The 18,977-nt window shown below is 49.7% G+C and overlaps 1 protein-coding gene across 11 annotated transcripts in view; it reads left to right on the top strand.

Moving 5' to 3' along the window:
* The window catches only part of Apbb2 (amyloid beta precursor protein binding family B member 2), a 315,732-nt gene that overhangs the window by 281,097 nt on the left and 15,658 nt on the right, over positions 1-18,977 (top strand). Inside the window, exon 1 of one of the 11 annotated variants that reach the window (XM_051165214.1) lies at positions 1,558-1,674. The exons of 9 other annotated variants lie outside the window; for them this stretch is intronic. The gene's annotated coding sequence lies outside the window, so the exon portion shown is untranslated. Of the gene's footprint in view, positions 1-1,557; positions 1,675-16,034; positions 16,186-18,977 lie in introns of those variants that run through there. One more of the 11 variants, XM_051165213.1, reaches the window with a different exon arrangement.

The raw sequence follows: 18,977 nt of genomic DNA, 5'->3' as shown, positions 1-18,977 counted from the left end.
TGCAGGGATTACAAGCATGTGCCACCATGAGAACACGTTTTTAAAGGGACCCATGTGTGATTGTATGAAAACTGTTAGGGGCAGTAAGGAAGGCAGGGAGACTTGGAACACTACTGCGGCCATCCTAGTGAGAGAATAGTAGTGTGAGCGCCAGGGTGGTAGCGCAAGGGGAGCAGGGGCGGGCGGGGGGGGATGACACAGTTTGGAGAGTAGTAAGAGAGAGCAGAAACCCACTCTAGAATGGTGTGTGTCGGAGGAGAGCCGCCTTGGAAGTGGGAGCAGGTGCAAAGCTGTGAAATCAGTTCATCTTCTCCAGCCTTGGCGACAGTTTGTCCTGGCTGCTGAACCTCACACCCACCCGCTGCCGCTTTCAGGCTGGACTGCGTCCAAACCTTGCGGTGGCTGTAGGTGATTCTGAGTTAAGCCTTTTAGATAACAGAGGTAGCACAGGTTGTAGACTCTGATCACTGTGAGTTAAATAGCGCCCTCCCTGGAAAGACACCTGCTAACTAGAAAGCGATCTTGTCAGCGCAGATCGCGCACTTAGCAGGTGCACATCATAAATATTGAAAAGATAAGTAAATGTTTGGTCCCGTTTTAAAACGTGAGCATTGAGAAGAGATCCCAAGCACACCTGTTGTGGTGTGCGTCTCCAAATCAGACAGACTTTCTAGTTTTAACACACTCCTTCATTCTATGTCTGTTTCCTGTTTCCTGCTCTTTTCTCTGCACAAGGACTGTGTGGGAGTTTGAAGGGAGCACAGCCAATGTCATCTTCTACTTCATTTTGTTAATAAATCAATCAAATAACTTACTCTTGCCAGCCCAATTAGACAAAGGAATTATTCCATGCACACGGTGTAATCAACAAATGAGCTCTCCTTTTCCTTTCAGACTTCCATTTTGACCTCCAGTTCCATTTAAAATGCTGTCACTTGTCCAACAGGACACGTTTCTGCTTCCATGTAAATGGGGGAGGGAGAAGGGGCTGTCAGCTAGAAAGGGTGACGTGAAGAGTGCCAGCGTAGGCTTGGCTCTTAGCCCTTCCTAAGAAGTGCGGTCAGCAGGGTTGGAGCGGTGAATCGCTGTGGTGGGGGCTTTGTGCAAATTAGCAGGTAGTCCGTAGCGTGCTGTCCAGCTCAGTTCGCCTTGGGCTCGCTTCCGAAATCTGTGCATTTCCTTTACTTTCTGCTTTGTCACAGAGTCTGTTGTGGAGGCTCTCTGACTGTGCATATTAATACACACACACACACACACACACCGGGGTCTGAATTAACTTTCTTTACAAGTCCTGAGGTGGTGTAAAGGGGAGTGTTAGTCACAGGCCTATGGGTTTGCATCACCCCTTTGCACGAAAGACCCTTTGCAGCTGAAGTACCTACCTGCCCAAGCACCTGGCCAGAGCACCTGGCTGGAGCGCCCCAGGAGAGCCCAGTCTCGGCAGCCAATGGGCGGCGGCGGCCTCGTGGGCGGGGCGGGGCGGGGCGGCGCGGGGCGGCGCGGGAGCTGCTGGCTTGAATTTGAGACGCGAGGACCAACCGCGCGCTGCTGCCGCCGCCGCCGCTCGCTTAAGCCAGTGCACCCATCGGGCTTGGCTAGGGCACCTGGTCCTCGTCCTAGAGCCTCGACAGCGTCTCTATCCTGCCCCGGTAACTGGTAGACCGAGAACCCAAGGTGAGGAAGTTGGGGAGGGGTGGCGCGCCTTTGTCTGCAGGTGCATGGGGTACGCGGCTTGGCGGGTAACGAGGTGGGTCCCGGAGACACGCGGGACAAAGGCCGCAGCCTCCCTGCCCACGCTGCGCTGAGCGCGATGCCTGGAGGAGGGCGGCCAGCTGGACCGAGGAGGGGTCGCCCTGCCACTCCGGAGGGAAGACTCCCGGTTGTTTGAAATGAGTCTGGGAGGCATTCCTTTAATCTCACTTAACCTTCGCGGCAGGAAGTGTTGAACTAGAGATGGTCAGTGCTAGGCATCCCTGTTATGGCCAGTGTCCTGTGGATGAGTGTATTTATCTCACATGTGCCCCTGGAAATGTTCATGTACATCTTTTCTAAATTAAGAGTGAAAAAAATACAGGTTTTTAAAAATTGCAGTATTTGAATTAAAGGCAATATCCTTTGTGTAGAAAAACCTCATTTCCAAGTAATTTTATTTATGTGGTAGGATATTGGGTATGATTCCCATGGGTAGAAAAATGCCTCAAATTCCCAAAACGTAAAAACACGGCCAACTTATCGCATGCATGTCCTTGGCATTGAAAAAGTAGTGTTCTGAAAAAGAAAAACACAACGGTTTAAATATTGCTTACAACAACTTGATTAAATTCCTCAGGAATCTGCGCCTTTTCTAGCAGTTACCCGTTTCCCTTTCCCAATACTGTAACCAGGCACATCTATTGATTCCATAGTGAATGTGTAGCTATGAATCTTCATTACTGCTCTGGGTGGGAGGAGACAGGAGGAGGCGGGAGGAGCGGCCCGTTAGTCTTTGCTCCTTTTGATAACTCCACAGCTGCGGCCGGCCTGACACGGGAGGGGGGGTGGGGGGGGCGAGGGGGGCTGTAGGTTAGTGGGAACTCTGCTGCTTTCTCCTGGTTTTCCCAGACCACTGAGCACTCTCATCTCTCCTGGAGCCTTGTCCTGACACAAGGGCGTTTTGTAAGTTCTCTACCTAACACTCAGATCTTTGCTACTTCTGTCTTAGTTATTTGCCTTTGGAAAGATCTTTTCCTTTGGAGGAGATATCTTTCACAAGAACTTGGAGGCAGAAAATGGTGTCAAGAAAACCAACCTGAAATTTGTAATTGCCCATTTTTATGAATAATTTTGTAAAATTGCCCTTGACCGTGTCCCCAAAACTGAGATGGGAATTAAGCCTAATGGAGGAAAATTTCCGTCAAGCATCAACCACTGTCTAGGAAAAAAGGTGCCATGGTTCTTGGTTCTTTACTCAGCAGTAGCAATCCCGCTTTGTAAAGAATGACCACATTATTTTTAGTTCTTGTAGCATTTAAATGGTTGGGGAGTAGTTTATTTCTTTAACAAACATTTATTGAACTTCAGCATGCTGAGCCTTAGTCTCTGGGATGGAGTGCTAAGCATAGGGGGTGCTTCCTTGCATTCTTGGGGCTCCCCCTGGGTTGGCATGGAGTCTATTTTAGGTCTTCTGAACTGGAACATACTGGGAGAGTAAGGTGAATGACCCTGAGGCCTGACTGCTGTGCCCTGTGAGGTGAGCTGAGGCTGCCAGGGCTGTGGGTGAAAACAGGTGGCGCCACCCAGGGAAGGGGTGGGAAGATGCCAGCCAGGCCCGTGGGTCTCTCAGTCTTGACCTTCCTACACCAGTCTTCGACTCCTCTCAGAGCAGCCTGGGCTGTAAGCAGAACCAGAGCCGAGCACTAAGGCTGTGAGCAGAACCGGAGCCGAGCGCTAAGGCTGTGAGCAGAACCGGAGCCGAGCGCTGAGGCTGTGAGCAGAACCGGAGCCGAGCGCTAAGGCTGTGAGCAGAACCGGAGCCGAGCACTAAGGCTGTGACCAGAGCTGGAGCCGAGTGCTAAGGCTGTGACCAGAGCCAAGCGCTAAGGCTGTGAGCAGAACCGGAGCCGAGAGCTAAGGCTGTGAGCAGCAGCGTTGTTCACTCAGCTGTATGGTTCTCATCTGATACAGAAACTACGAGTCGTTTGGTCTCTTACTGTCACCTTGCAGCTTTCATCTTGAACAAGCCCTGGGAAAAATGAATTCCATCGTGCACCACTGACTGAGCAAGCCTTACATCTCCCACAGTCCCCAGTGTGCTGGGCTGGGTTTCAGGGTGGGGACCCACATTCATCTGGATTTTTGGTCTCCCACCAACTCGAGCTCCAATAGACTGAATGGAAGCATAATTTCTTCTTTGTTAAATGTCTATGTTAAACACAAACCATGACTCCTTTTTTTCTGAGTTCTTAGGCCATTGGCTCTTGTGCCCTAGCATGGTACCTGTGTCTCATATAATACTGAGCTTTTGGATATAGCAGTGAACAGATGTAGATACCAATTCTCCAGTGTCTGCTTTAGAGTTTGCCTGTAATCATCTTGATGGTTGTAATCTGTAGGTTAATGTGTTTGGCAGCTCTAGGAAGTCTGTGAGTCAGACACTTGAGGAAGCTCACTGAGATTGGGACAGCCCGTGCTCAAAGGCGCACAGGAAAAACCGTTCTGGACGCAAGATCACATAGACTTAGGCATTCTTGAAGACAGTCAACAGCGTGGCATAACAGACAGTAGGTCAGTGGGGAGGGGCTATCAGGAGGCAGCCCACCCCAGGAGATCAGGCTTGAGTTGGGCTTGAAGGCCAGGATGACAGAATGAGGAATAAGGAGACCCAGTGTGTGCATGTGTGTGTTTGCACGCGCGCGAGCGCAGAGAGAAGAGACCAGTGGGAATAAGATCACACAGGGCCCTCTATTGGTAGTTGGAGATCTGACTTTTGTTTCTCTCGTCACGAGACCTCTTGGAGAGTGGTAACCAGGAGAATGCCAGTATCTAATCTACTTCATACAAGAAGATTCTGGAGAGGGCTATCAGAAAGGATACTGGGAGCCAAGTGTCCAGGCAGCCAGTCCTGGTCCAGCCGGCATCAGTACACGGCGGAGGGCATAAAGAGAAACAACCAGGGTGAGAAGATGCTCTAGAGAGTGCACTGACGGGTTGGATGTGGGAGATGTGGGAAGGCGGTGAGCTGCATCCCTTGGTTATTTCTGTGGGGAATACATGTTAATGGAAGTAATGATTGTTCAAGGGCAGAGTTATTAAGCAGTGAAGTGACTCACTTCAAATGTATGCTATGTCAAGACCTTGACTTCATTTTGTTGTTTCCTGCAGTGTGTCTCCTGCAGCCCAGCAGACTCTTAGGCGTTTGACTAGCTTTCCAGGACACTTTTACCCTTCAGCGCTCTTGGCTGTCATTTTCTACTTGCTATCAGACCTCAAGCATTTTTCCCCTCTCTGCTCTTGATTAAAAATAAAGGGGGTTCAAAAACAGGGGGGGGGGGAGAGAGAGACTTAAACCTACATATGAAATTATTTGCCTTTGCTCCTGGTTTTTACAAGAAACCATGATGGTTTCCCACTTTCTATATTTCTATTAACAGATAATTAAAACTCTTCTATAGGTATGTCAGATGAAAAGACTGGACCCCCGTAGCATCCTTGCAGAAAATCCGGTAGCATTTGGGAAGCTAGAAGGATCATTTCTTTGTATGTGAAAAACGGGGAAATAAAATACAGAGGTTCTTTGTCTTAACTTGGGCTTGTATCCCTGTGAGCCCCTGGTAAATTAAGAATATTATAAGTATAAATGCCGTTAAAGCCCGTAAGTGACACTGTGGCTTAGCAAACCAACACGCTGTGCAGCTAGTTGCTTTTTCTCTTGATCACATGGCCTACTGTGAGCCATGGCTCACTGCCCAACATCGCAATAGACCTTTGTACCAAGTATTGGTAGCCCGAGAAAAAAATCAAAATTCAAAGTACAGTTTCCACTGGTTTTATCACTTTCCCACCTTCAGGAAGCTGTAAAAATGGTCAAGTTGAGTCCCTTTAAGTGAGGGCAGTTTGTATTTAGTTGCTGAAGAGATTTCCCTGTCATCTCCTTTTCACTACAGAATTATGAACCCAAAAGCTGAGGGCACCTGTGACAGGAAACATGGATCTCAAGAGTAATTTTAGTTTTGTAAAACTATATGGATACAAAAATATTATATCTTCAGTCAGAGTGCTAGCAGCAGGGAAGGGGCAGGAGTGTGTAGGGATGCCAGCCTTCCTGATCTGGAAGCCTGGGCTGGTTACCCTGCAAGTTATAAGCTTGTCAAGGGATGAATAAATTATGACAGTTGAAATAATTATGATAGAAGGAAAGCAGAAAGCAGCTGCCAAAAGCATAGTTGTCAATAAGGGCCGGGTTGGCCTGATTCTGTCATGTCGGAGTACACATCTGTTTGTTGAGTTACCTGCACATGCTGTTTCCGAGGGTTGGCTGTGTTCTTGTCTTCGTCTCTACCCCATTGACAGACTCTAAGAGTCACAGCCTGCTAGGACATTAAAAAAAAAAAAAAAAGGCTGAATTAAAGATCTATTTGGATACTGTCTTTCAGGATGGGCATGTAGAGTTACTATAATTTTTTTTTTCTTGGTATTTGTTGGGGGGGGCGTAGAAGGAGGGAGGGGAAGAGGGAGAAAGGAAGGACAGACAGACAGACAAAGATAGAAAAACGAGAGAGACAGAGACTGGCATTGACCCCAGGGCTTTGTGTCTACCACTAAGCTATAATCCACACCTGGGCTTTTTTTGGAGTCTGGAGGATTTACAAACGGGAGACTCTCCTCTTCCTACGTTTTGGTTCTTAATGATAGTTGAACCTTGAGGTCATCCCCCGAGGTTCATGTGCTGGAAGCTTGGTCCTTGCTTGGCTGATGTTAAGGTGACAGGCCTTTAAGAGCTAGGTTTTAGTATAAAGAAATTAGGTCGCAGGGCAGCGTCCTGTAAGTTATTAGTGCAGGGATGTCTCATGAGAGCTGAGTTTTAGAGGGGAGCCCAGCAACTCTCCCAAATCTCTTTGGCTTCCTGTTCTGCCAAGTGACCCTATGCTTACCCTGTGGTGCCGTCATCATATTTAGCGTAGCCAGAGACTGTCACCAGAGCAGAGTTGGAGCAAGGCTCCTGGGCCTCCAGTAAGTTAAATACACTTCTTTCCTGTGAAAAGTACCCAGTCTCTGGTATTTTTGTTATAGTCACCCAAAATAAGCTAGTGCCCTGCTGAAATAGTGGCCAGCCAGTTCTGGAGTCTCTCTCTAATAAGAATTATCCTCCTGCCTCACCCTGCCACCAGGCGCCATACCTGGTCTGCTGGTACCATCCTGATTTTTCTCTTCTCTTTGGTGAAGCTAGGATCAGATGCCATCTTGAAACATTGAATAATTTCTTCAGGCAGCTGTATGCTTCTGTTTTGCACTGGGCACTCTACAAATTATTCCGCTCATGCTTGACTGCCTCGTGCATTGTGCTGCTGGGTCAGGCCGTCTAGGACAGGGGTCAGGGGTCATAGGTGTCTCGGGCAGAGGCCAAGCAGTTGGTGTGTGAGCCTCTGCATGGCTAAGGTGCCTTGCCCATAGCAAATACAGCCTTAGCCTACAGCTATAGGCTTGATGTCATGGCTTCCATACATTTGAAATATGCTTGTGGAAGGCCTTACTTGCTAAGCCCTGATCTGAGACCACATTAGTTTAAAGAGGAGGAGGAGGAAGAGGAGGAGGAGGAGGAGGAGGAGGAGGAGAAGCCGCCACAGTGAAGCTGAAATGAAGTCCTGTGGGAAGTTAGAAGGTTCAGTCTCCTTTATCTAGTTCTGTAAAACCCTCTCCAAAGAGAATTTCTGTGGATCAGGCTGTTTAACCTCACACTTCTTCTTAGCATGCTATGCCTGTTTGAATTACCATATATCAACATTGCAGACAATTAACAAAACGGCTGACTCAGGCAGCAAAACTGAACTGACGCATCGACAGCACTGCAGTTTTTATTTTCTTAAGATATATTGATTTTGTTTGATTGATTTGATTTGATTTACTTTAAGGACAGGTCGAGTGATAGAAGCCTGTAATCCCAGCTCTCTGGGAGGCTGAGAAAGGAAGATCCAAAGTCCAAAGTCAGCTTGAGCAATTTAGCACCTAACTCAAAAGGAAGGACTAGAGAAACAGCTTGAGAGTGAGGCCCATTTCTAGCCTGTGCAAGGCTCCAAGCCAAACCTCAAATATAGCTACCTCCCAAAAATGTATGTATGCATTTGTGTGTACATTCCCATAATAGAAACGATGCACAAGCACGTGTACACACACACACGCACGCACACACACACTCACGCATGCATGCATGCACGGGATCTGAATTCAACCCCCGACCCCACATAGCGGAAGGAGAAAACCAACTCCTACAAGTTGTCCTCTGATTTCCACACACACGGACACATACCACGCATGTGCACACACGCACGCACACGCAGCTTAAAAATAGTAAGTAAACTTACTATATAGGAAGAACATAAACACGTCACACTATCAGAGTGACTCTTGCCGGGGTGCCATGCCTGTCCAGGGACACTCTCGGGATCTCCCGCAGCTTTCCACCATCTGCTCTTTCAGCACGCGTGTTATCTTGGGTCTTTCCCCTGAGTCACAAGCTAAAGTTTATTTCTCAGAGCACAAACATAAAGAAAATTATCTGTGGAGCCAATAAATCTTGATAGAAATCTATATGTATGTGTTGTGTATTTGTAGGAGCAGAGGAACTATTTTTCATTTAGACAAATGTCCCAAAGAAGGAATCTGGTTAAGGACCCTAGAAACATCGTTGTCGATGTTGCTGGAGATAATAGGAGCACAGGTGCGCTTTGCTTTCTGATAGTCACAAGAGATTAATGAGCCTCCAAGAGCTCAGCTCCTGCCGCTGCAGTGAAGTGGGGGGTGTCGTCGTTGTCTTTTTCTTCTTCCTCTTTTCCTCCTCCTCCTCTTCCTCCTCCTTTTTTTAAAAGACTTATTTATTTATGTATATGAGTGCCCTATCTGCATATACACCTGCAGGCCAGAAGAGGGCATCAGATCCTAGTCTGGATGGTTGTGAACCACCACGTGGTTGCTGGGAACTGAACTCAGGACCTCTTGGAAGAGCAGACAGTGTTCTTAACCACTGAGCCATCTCTCTAGCCCATCTTCTTAACATGACTTCAGATGACATGAAATTGCATTATGAACCTATGTCATTTTTAAAGGACCATCTGTGAGGAATAACAGTAAGAGAAGAAGCAATCCAGCCAGCCGGGAGGCAGAGTTCCCAGGTTTCTCAGCAGCCGTGAGTTCAGCTATTCGTTCACTCCGAAGGGCTGCTGACTGGCTGTCCCACGCCAGCCGGAAAGGCTTCACTCGGTCCGACTTTATTTTCTGGTTGTAGGACATGGGGGGAGAACTTACGAGTCATTCATTCATACGGTTCAAGCTAGCTCTTAAGTGGGGACAGTGGAGCCGGTTGGAGGCCAGAGTGACCAAGGGGGACCTGCACAGAACGTGTGGCGATGGGCAATAGACAACGTTCCAAAGCAGGAAGAGACCGGTATGTTTGGGAGCCCGGGGTTGCAGGGTTGGGAAGGCAGGGACTTTGGGGGTGATTGTAGACTGGGGCATAATGGGAGAAGAAGGAAGGAAACTTAAGCCAAACCCAGCAGTTAATTACTGTTGTTGGCATCAGCAGTGAAGAACCATGGTCTGGTTGGGACAGAGAGAGCCAGAGACAGGGAAAAACAAGAGACGCGAAAGGAGGAGGCAGAAGAGGAAGGGGGAGAGAGAAGAGCCACAAAACTAAGGCCACGTCTCCTGTAGGAGAGGGAATGTAAGCAAAGTCACCTAATGAGAGCGTGCTCGGTGCCAGGTTCCCTCAGGACACACAGAACGGGGACAGGGTAAGGGTGAGCTCGGGAAGGGGCAGCCCAGACTCAGAGGAGATCACCATCTGCCAGCTGTGGGGTTACAGCAGGTTTGCTTAAGCTCCCCAGACCTTGGATTCCCATTTATAAAACATACCCCACAAGACTGCATGTGCTTATTTCAGCAGCAGGAACTATTCTTTCTAATGCTAATGTTCTTGAGACACTATTAAATTTATAGATTGCCAGGAATATTTGCATCTAAGTGGGAGATGACAAAACCCATTTGATGTCTTATTTACCCTAACATTCCTCCCATCCACCCAAAGAAACGAGGTCGGGCTATATAGTGATAGCCCCAAGTTACCTTGAAAACCCAAAAAGCGATTGAAGGTATGGCTTACCCAAAAGAGACTCTAGATAGCCAGGTTTACAGCCGAGAGAACTCACCCTCAGGCACAGCATGGCTTTGCTTCCTGGGTTTTGTGTTTGTTTTCCACTATCTAAGCATAGTGCCACAGAGTCACATGCCCAGCACGTCACCTCTTTTCTTTCTTTACCAGGAGTTTTGTCTCGGTCCTTGCCAGAGATTTTAACACTCCAGGCACTTCTTGGCACAGTTAGGAGAGCTGCCGTGTTCCCTACGACAGGCATTCCTCTATGCAATCAGATAGAAGCACGTGCCTCTGTTTTATGGTTTCTGCTTTCAGAAAGAAAGCCATGCCTTCAGTGTTCATGTATAATCTACATAATTGTATTCCTTAATGATCTCACACTTTTCCATTCAAACTGTAGCACAGAATGAGTTACCCGTGTTGTTTGGAAACTAAATGTTAAATTTTCTTTTCGTCAGAGAGACAGATTTCTGTGTTTCACTTCTGGTCTGTAACGCCACACAAAGGGGAGCTGGGACCCCTCAACTCCTCACAGCATGGACTTTTTCTGGAGGGAAGGAAAAAAAAGCACTCAGGGTTCATGGCTGCTTTTCAGAGTATGTCCCCTCATCAGCGAGCTGCCTGCTGGCTGTTGTGTCTTCTCGCTGGTATCGTTAGAAGCCCTTTGCTGAGAAGAATGTGCCTTGAATTTTAATATCCCTACCCCATAGTAAATCCTCAGTCACACTCTCTCCTGTTCCAGCTAATGGCTGCCACTGGGGCTGGCCTGTAGCAGGAGCAGGTAGGACGGTAGAAAGGACGGTGGCTCAAGGCAGGTGTCTCTGTCATCCTCAGCTGTAGGGAAGAAAGCACGTGAATCTCGCCAGAAACCAGATGGGAAATTTGCATAAACTTGTTATGCATTTCAGTTCTGAGGTTTTTTTTTTTTTTTTCCACCGGCAAGGTGGAGGTTCCGCAGGGCTCTGCTGGACCTTTTCAGCTCCGAGCCCCTCTAGAACTAAACGTAAAAATTGCAATGCAGGCCCTCCTTGTGGACTGTCTCTTCAGGTCACAAAAGAGGTCATGATTCAAAGCAAGTTATGGGGGGGCAGACCTGCCTTTCTTGGCACCCCGCCCCCATAGATTCACATCAGATTGACACCGCCACCCACGATAGCTCAGGAGCTCTCTGTTGATCAACTCAGACCTAACTCCCCAGCTGTTAAGATGTGTGTCCTACTGGTTGTCCATGTTACAGATGGAGTTGGAGAACCGAGAAACCAAGTGCCCCAACCAAGGAAAAACAGCTAATAAAAGTCAGTTACTAAGGCTGTGAAGCTTGGCAGCAGAATGGACTTCCAGGTGCAATAGCAGGTGTAAGACAGTGAATTTGGCCAGGCGCAGTGGCACACACCTTTAATCCCAGCACTCGGGAGGCAGAGGCAGGCAGATCACTGTGAGTTCGAGGCCAGCCTGGTCCACAAAGCGAGTCCAGGATAGCCAGTCTACACAGAGAGACCCTGTCTCGAAAAACCAGTGAACCCATCACAGTTCACTGTCATGTACGGGATGGTGATTCTGGGCCCAGAGTGTCCAACGACCCGCAGTGATGAAGAAAAGTATTTTAGAAAGCACCTGTATAGGTTCCACAGCAGTGGACGTAAGCAGGGCATAGCAGAAACCTCCTTGTGAGCTCGGGGTGTGAGAAAGGGACAGCTGTGTTATTGCTTGAGTAGGAAATGGCTCGGCCAGGGCCCAAATGATGATGTCCTCTTCCAGAGAACCATACTATATACTGTGCCACTCTGGCGTGCTGTTTCTGTTGTCTTTCAGGAATTTTCAAGAATGCCAGTTGCGCGTGCCAAGTAGTTCTGTTGTCTCAGGTTTACGTTAAGGAAAGCATGGCCAGTTTTCCTGCATTTGTTTTTCCAAGGGGCTGCGGCAGGCGCGTGCTGCTCATGGCAGCCCTGGCGAGCGACTCTGCTGGAACTGACTGCAGGGCCTGATGCTTCCCACTGGCCTCGTTACACCGAGCAGGGGGTGGGCTTACGGGCAACTAGCTTTAGCCTCCTCTACCCTCATCTTGTGTAACAGCCCAGCTCTGGGCTGATGGGTGTTGGTGTTGGTGTTGTTGTTTCTTGTGAGGGCACTGAGTGGTAGAGCAGCTGCTGCTGGCTGGGACTCTTTGGGGTGGCTGAGTGGCATTTCATCACTCCCCTGACATCTCTACTTGTGGCTGGTTTTACTTCAATACTTAGAACAGGCAGTATCTCTTAAGCCTCCAAAGAATTAACTCTATTTAGACATTCCCCAGTTCTTTCTACAGGGGGAAGCACAGAGCTGCGTGTCGGTGTTTCTTGTTCAAATGAGTCCCTTGCCAAGGCTACACACAGAAAAAACTTCCTATTCTAAGTCTTTAGGGCCGCTGGACAAAGTTGTCATACACCAGACATAGGCATCTGTGAAGGGAGAGAAATTAAGAGCTTTTTGCTGTAAATTATTTTGAATCAAAGAAACATCGCTTGCTTGTTCTTCCTAAAGATCATTTTGTTGTTCTTAAAAAAAGAAACTGACCGTAAGGACATGCTAGGAATGCATTTTGTCTAGAGCATCATGGAACTAAAGAAAGTTACCTTGACGGAGCGCTGAGAGTTGTATGAAAGAGTGGGTGGATAGAAGGACCCGGAGAGGTCAGGAACTCCACAGGGACCATCAAGGCCGAGAGATCTAGACACGGGGGTGGGGGGGGGGGCTGCACAAATTGATGCACCAACCAAGGGCATGGCAAGCAGAGAACCTAGACCCCCCTGTGCAGATGTAGCGGATGGACAGCTCACTCTCCACGTGTGTGTGTGTGTGTGTGTGTGTGTGTGTGTGTGTGTGTGTGTCGGGAGGCGGGGTGGGGATGGCCTCTGACATGAGCTCTGATGCCCACGATTTGAGGGGAGTAGCGCAGAAGAGGGAGGGAGGGTGGGAACGGGAAGATAAGAGCGAGGGGGATAACAATCGGGGTGTAATGTGAATAAATTATAATAAGTAAATATTTTTCTTAAAAGATTGCCTTTGTTAGCAGGGCAGGGACAGTACAGAGGAACCTCAGCCGCAGGCAATATTCCAAGGAACATCCAGTGAGTCTAAGAAACATCTCCTTCCTAGGTGAACGCCTTCCCATGAGAGACAGTCTCCCTCAGATGGCACCTGCTGTAGATGTGAGGGCAAGATGGGTATCTGTCATCTCATTGATTCCCGTGGTTGGTTCAGCTTGTGTGGCTAGCTAGATAAATGTCCCTCGCTGTCCCACATGTCCACTTCCAGAGCTGCATGCTCTGTTGAAGACGACCTTCTCCAGTAGAGGAGGGCCACCCTTCAGTCAAGGGTGTACAGGTAGATGCCTTCCCCTGCGAGAACCTCCAACTAGGCCCTCAAGGTCAAATGGTGCCCACCACAGCCTGAGACAGGAACCCATCACCACAGCCCGCCTGAGACAGGAACCCATCACCATAGCCCGCCTGAGACAGGTACCCATCACCACAGCCCGCCTGAGACAGGAACCCATCACCACAGCCCGCCTGAGACAGGAACCCATCACCACAGCCTGCCTGAGACAGGAACCCATCACCACAGCCCGCCTGAGACAGGTACCCATCACCACAGCCCGCCTGAGACAGGAACCCATCACCACAGCCCGCCTGAGACAGGAACCCATCACCACAGCCCGCCTGAGACAGGTACCCATCACCACAGCTTGCTTGAGACAGGAACTCATCACCACAGCCCGCCTGAGACAGGAACCCATCACCACAGCCTGCCTGAGACAGGTACCCATCACCACAGCCTGAGACAGGAACCCATCACCACAGCCCGCCTGAGACAGGTACCCATCACCACAGCCCGCCTGAGACAGGTACCCATCACCACAGCCCGCCTGAGACAGGTACCCATCACCACAGCCCGCCTGAGACAGGTACCCATCACCACAGCCCGCCTGAGACAGGTACCCATCACCACAGCCCGCCTGAGACAGGAACCCATCACCACAGCCTGCCTGAGACAGGTACCCATCACCACAGCTTGCCTGAGACAGGAACCCATCACCACAGCCTGCCTGAGACAGGAACCCATCACCACAGCCTGCCTGAGACAGGAACCCATCACCACAGCCTGCCTGAGACAGGAACCCATCACCACAGCCTGCCTGAGACAGGAACCCATCACATGACTTTGTGCTTCCAGCTCCCCAGAATGCAGGTCATTGCATCTTGCTTAAATGCCAACTCATTGAACCACTTTTCTCATGAATACCCTGAGCTAGTGTCTCTGTCCCCTCGTCACTGATGGGTCACCTGGGGCAGGAGTGTGCCATCTAATACTCTGAACTGGGCACATGGGAGAACCTGGTAAATTGACAGTGAGCAGGTAAGTGCCATCCTAGAAGACCCCCAACTCTACCTCCTTCACCTAAAGAGTCTCTCCTGGAAGCTTGAGCTCCCTGAACCTCCAAGAACCCAGATTCCTTGTCATGCCCTTTGGCCGCACCCTAAGCAAACTTGTTCAGCCTGAAAGGCAGGCCAGGAGAAACTTGCAGTCACAAACACTGTCTTCGCCATGGCATTGCTGGCCAAGTTCCTCAGACTCTTTGAAATTGTTCTCTCCTGTGTCCAAGAACACCATACTAATGGCCTTGTCAGGTTGCTGGTAAGGCCTGCACAGACCATATGACACCAGAGCTCAGTGTATAGATAGAGTGTGTTATTGTAGTCATAAATGCTAGCACTTGGCCTATGGTGATGATGGTGATTTTCCAGGAATATGGAGATAGATGTGTTACATGCTTTTGTGCTTGTTGTATACCATTCACATAGATATGTTGACTAAAATCCTCCGTAATCTTCCCCTCCAAGGTAACAATTTGTGTGCTATGTTATTTCAGCCTCTTGCGGGGGTGGGAAGGGGGAATGCTTCAAGACAGGGTCTCTCTGTGTTATCCCTGGCTGTTCTGGAACTCGCTCTGTAAACCAGGCTGGCCTCAAACTTGGAGGTCCACCTGCCTCTGTCTCACAAGTGCTGGGATTAAAGGCGTGTGCCACCACCGCCTGGCCTGCCTCAGCACCTTCTTACAGTGCCAGTTTTTAAATGCACTCAAACCTTTTTCATGGCTTTTCATCTGAGACCTTGCAACTTCCAGTTGGGATTGTGGGCACGCATCCCAGCCCCCATGTGGTAGTACGGCACAAGTAATCGTTCTGAGGTGGAGTGTGATGGCTCCCTCCACCTTCCTAGCTCACCGTCTGGTGTACTTGACTACATTTTAACTACCATGCTCAGGTCCCTGCTGGCCCCGGGTGACAACAGCTGCAGGGCTGGCGTGTAGGAGGGAGCGGGTCCCTGCGTCTCTTCTCATGGCTTAGCTATCCAGCCCTCGGCCTCCTCAGAATGCTGGTGTGCAGAGCGCCTGTGTCACTTAGAGGACACTGTCTTTGGACCCTTTTGTACTGCCTCTCACAGCAGAGAGGGATAGAGGACTCAGTGACATCTCTAGGGTCGACTGGCAACTCAGGGTAGCTCTGAGAATGAAACTCGAAACTTGCTGCTGTAGTGTATGTCCGTCCGTCCATCCGTCCATCGGTCTCCACCTCCCCCTGTCCCTGCCACACACATGCTCCCAACTCCCTTCTGCTTTCCCTTCCTCCCTTCGCTAGCATTTCTCTGTACGTGTACCCCTTCTCTGGCACTGCTCTATACCCGCACCCCTTCTTGGCACTGCTCTGTACCCACACCCTGGAAGTTTTCATATCCTGTCTCTTTCCTGTCCCACTTCTGCTCCATGCCCCTCCCCGTCGCCCCCTAAGGGCTTCACTAAAGCACCTGGGCATCTTGGCTGCACCTGGGTGTCATGACCGCAGCTCTAATAGAAAGTTCAGGTGCTGTGAAGCAGGTAAGGCTGCAGCTGTCTCATCGGTTCTGTATGTTTATTGGTTCTTTTTTTTTTTTTTTTTTTTTTTTTTTTTAATTGTGAGAATCTGGGGCTGGAGAGTGAAGCTACATTCCCTAGCTCCCTGCCAGTGTTTCCCTGCAAACAGCCTCCTGTATTTGACGGTGATATTTTAAGCATGGTTACCTCCCCCGGCTGATCTGTTGCCTCTACAAATTCAGCTGGCAACTCTTGGCTTCATCGTACGGTGGCTCGAAATAAACTCTTCTGGGTGATAGGGCTAAAATAAGCACAGAAAGGCTATTTATGGCTACAGAGTTGGGGAATCCGAAGGGATGTCGGTGCTGAGCGCTGCTATTGTAGACTGGATGCAGTGTGGATGCTAACCTGCTGTTTCTGCTCTTCCTTCATGCCTTCCCGGACTCAGAGAGAGGTAACCAGCGATTTTTCACTTCTCCCTTTCCTGGCATTCCATGTGTCTGGCACAACTCACCGCTTCTTCCATGGCGTCACCATCCTCACAGCCTTCTGTGCCTCAGAAGGCAGACTTTATTTTGTTTAACTTTTTATCACCATCATTTGCACCCGAGACTGGTTGCATCTGGGCCCCTAACCTACTTCTGTGTTGGTCCTGTTTGGGGAAGGGGATGGGCCGGGTGGCAGAAAATAATGGTCACTCTGCCGGGTCTCTCTCACTGATGGCTGAACAAATGACTCAGCATGCTGGGGAGTAAATGTGACGGCCATGTTTGGGTCCCCTGCCACATTGTACCTATTTCTTAAAGAGTGGCAATTTGGTACTTTGTTGTGTTCTCTTAAGTTTCCTGGGTGGCTAGCCAGAATGCAGTATCTGTTACAGCCACAGCACAGCCAGGGAGCCCTCCCTCCCTCCTTGAGGGGTGTTATCCGTGGATAGGCCATACCCATGAAATTCAAGGTGTTTATACACTTTTTAAAATGCTCTGAATCGACAGTGTGGGCACTTGACGCTCCAACATTCTTCAGTGCTGTCCCTTTAAAAAAAAAAAAGGATGTTTGGTAGAGGAAATGCATTTTGAGAAGTGCCAACCTAGTGGAGAGACAGACCCAAGGATGAGCTCCTCTTTGCTTTGGGCTCACACCTGGACACACTTCCAGTATTGTGGCTAGTGACCATTTTTTTTCTGCTTGCCCACAAGCTCATTGGGTGGGCAAGTAAAACAACATGGGCCGAGCAGGTCATACTTAGGGGATAGTCTAGCGGAGGACATGATGAAGAATGTCTCCTTTGGAGGGGACACATCCCAGGCCTGAGTGTGGGGTGGAGGCTCTCTTACCTCTGTGGACCACAAGTCCCATGGGAATCCACAGTGAGGTGTCCCGACGTTTGCTAGCTCCTCCCTTCCCTGTGCATCCAGATCTCCTTACTAGGGCCCAGCCGTGACAGCTGTTCTCAGTATTAACAGGAGAGTGCTCACTAGAGACTGTTCCCTTTCTGTTCAAGCCTCCTCGCTCACAGCAGACGGTAGAACTCAGGCGGGCTGTGTACACAGTCCACATCTCAAAGCACCTGTAGAGGACGTGGCTGTGTGCTCACCCCAGGTAGAGAGGTGCTGGGTTGCTCCTTTCTGCACTTAGCATCTTCCTAGAACAGACAGAGGAGGGTTAAGTTTGCTTGATGAGACCCTGACACCCACATGTGGCACAAGTGATGTCGTGGGAAATGAAACAGAAAACCAAGACCCACAGGCAGACACATGCTCTAGATTGGCCGTCCGCAGTAGTGACATTTCTCACTCCCCTTTCTCCCTCTCTCCTGTTTCTCCCATCCCCCAACTATAACCTGAAAATTTAAGAGCAGACAGTCTTGGAAGCAGGTTTTTCCCTCGGGTCCTGGAGTTACTGGTAGTCAGATTTTGGTGTGCCCTGGGAACCCTGTCAGCACTCTGTGTTTCCAAATTCCAAAGTCCTGTGCTCAGCTCCATATGTGAAGCGGAGGGGAGAGAGAAAGCCTTCGTCCAAAGGTGCTACAAGTATAGAGGCCAAAGTCCCTCTGCGCCTGTCTCACTCTGGTGTGGGACCTCACCTCACACTCTTCCAGCGTCCATTCTGCTGGCTTGTAGCTTCCGCCCAAGGGCAGACTGGGAGGAAAGGTAGCTGCCCGTGGCTTAGGAAGCTTTCACGTCATTCAGTTGATGCAGGCATTGAGTAAAGCATCCTTCATGGAAAGAAGCCTGCATCCCAACATGGGCTTTCCTTTACTTCCTCCTCACTTACAGTGGCAACTACTACTTACCAAACGTCTGCCATGGGTCAGCTTTCGCAACATCTCTGCATAAAAACATATATTTGACCCAAAAAAGATGAATTACTGGATAAAAGATGTCACCTATCTGTGGAGGCAGGAAATGGGAAATGAGTCGAATAGAAAAGAGGAGGAGAGAGAGACGGCCATCACACACATAGGCCATCACACACACGGGCCATCACACACATGGGCCATCACACACATGGGCCATCACACACATGGGCCATCACACACATGGGCCATCACACACATGGGCCATCACTCACACATGGGCCATCACACACATGGGCCATCACACACATGGGCCATCACACACATGGGCCATCACACACATGGGCCATCACTCACACACACGGGCCATCACACACATGGGCCATCACTCACACACACGGGCCATCACACACATGGGCCATCACTCACACACACGGGCCATCACACACATGGGCCATCACACACATGGGCCATCACACACACGGGCCATCACACACATGGGCCATCACACACACGGGCCATCACACACACGGGCCATCACACACATGGGCCATCACACACATGGGCCATCACACACATGGGCCATCACACACACGGGCCATCACACACACGGGCCATCACACACATGGGCCATCACACACACATGGGCCATCACACACACATAGGCCATCACACACATGGCCATCACACACATGGGCCATCCCAACATGGCATCACGCACATGCACTGGGCCATCACACACACACGGGCCATCACACACATGGGCCATCACACACACATGGGCCATCACACACACATGGGCCATCACACACATGGGCCATCACACACATGGGCCATCACACACATGGGCCATCACACACACATGGGCCATCACACACATGGGCCATCACACACATGGGCCATCACACACATGGGCCATCACACACATGGGCCATCACACACATGGG

The sequence above is a fragment of the Acomys russatus genome, chromosome 22 (assembly GCF_903995435.1).
Source record: "Acomys russatus chromosome 22, mAcoRus1.1, whole genome shotgun sequence".
Lineage (NCBI taxonomy): Eukaryota > Metazoa > Chordata > Mammalia > Rodentia > Muridae > Acomys > Acomys russatus.
Note: the sequence above shows the minus strand (reverse complement) of the source record. Positions and strands in the feature narration are given on the sequence as shown.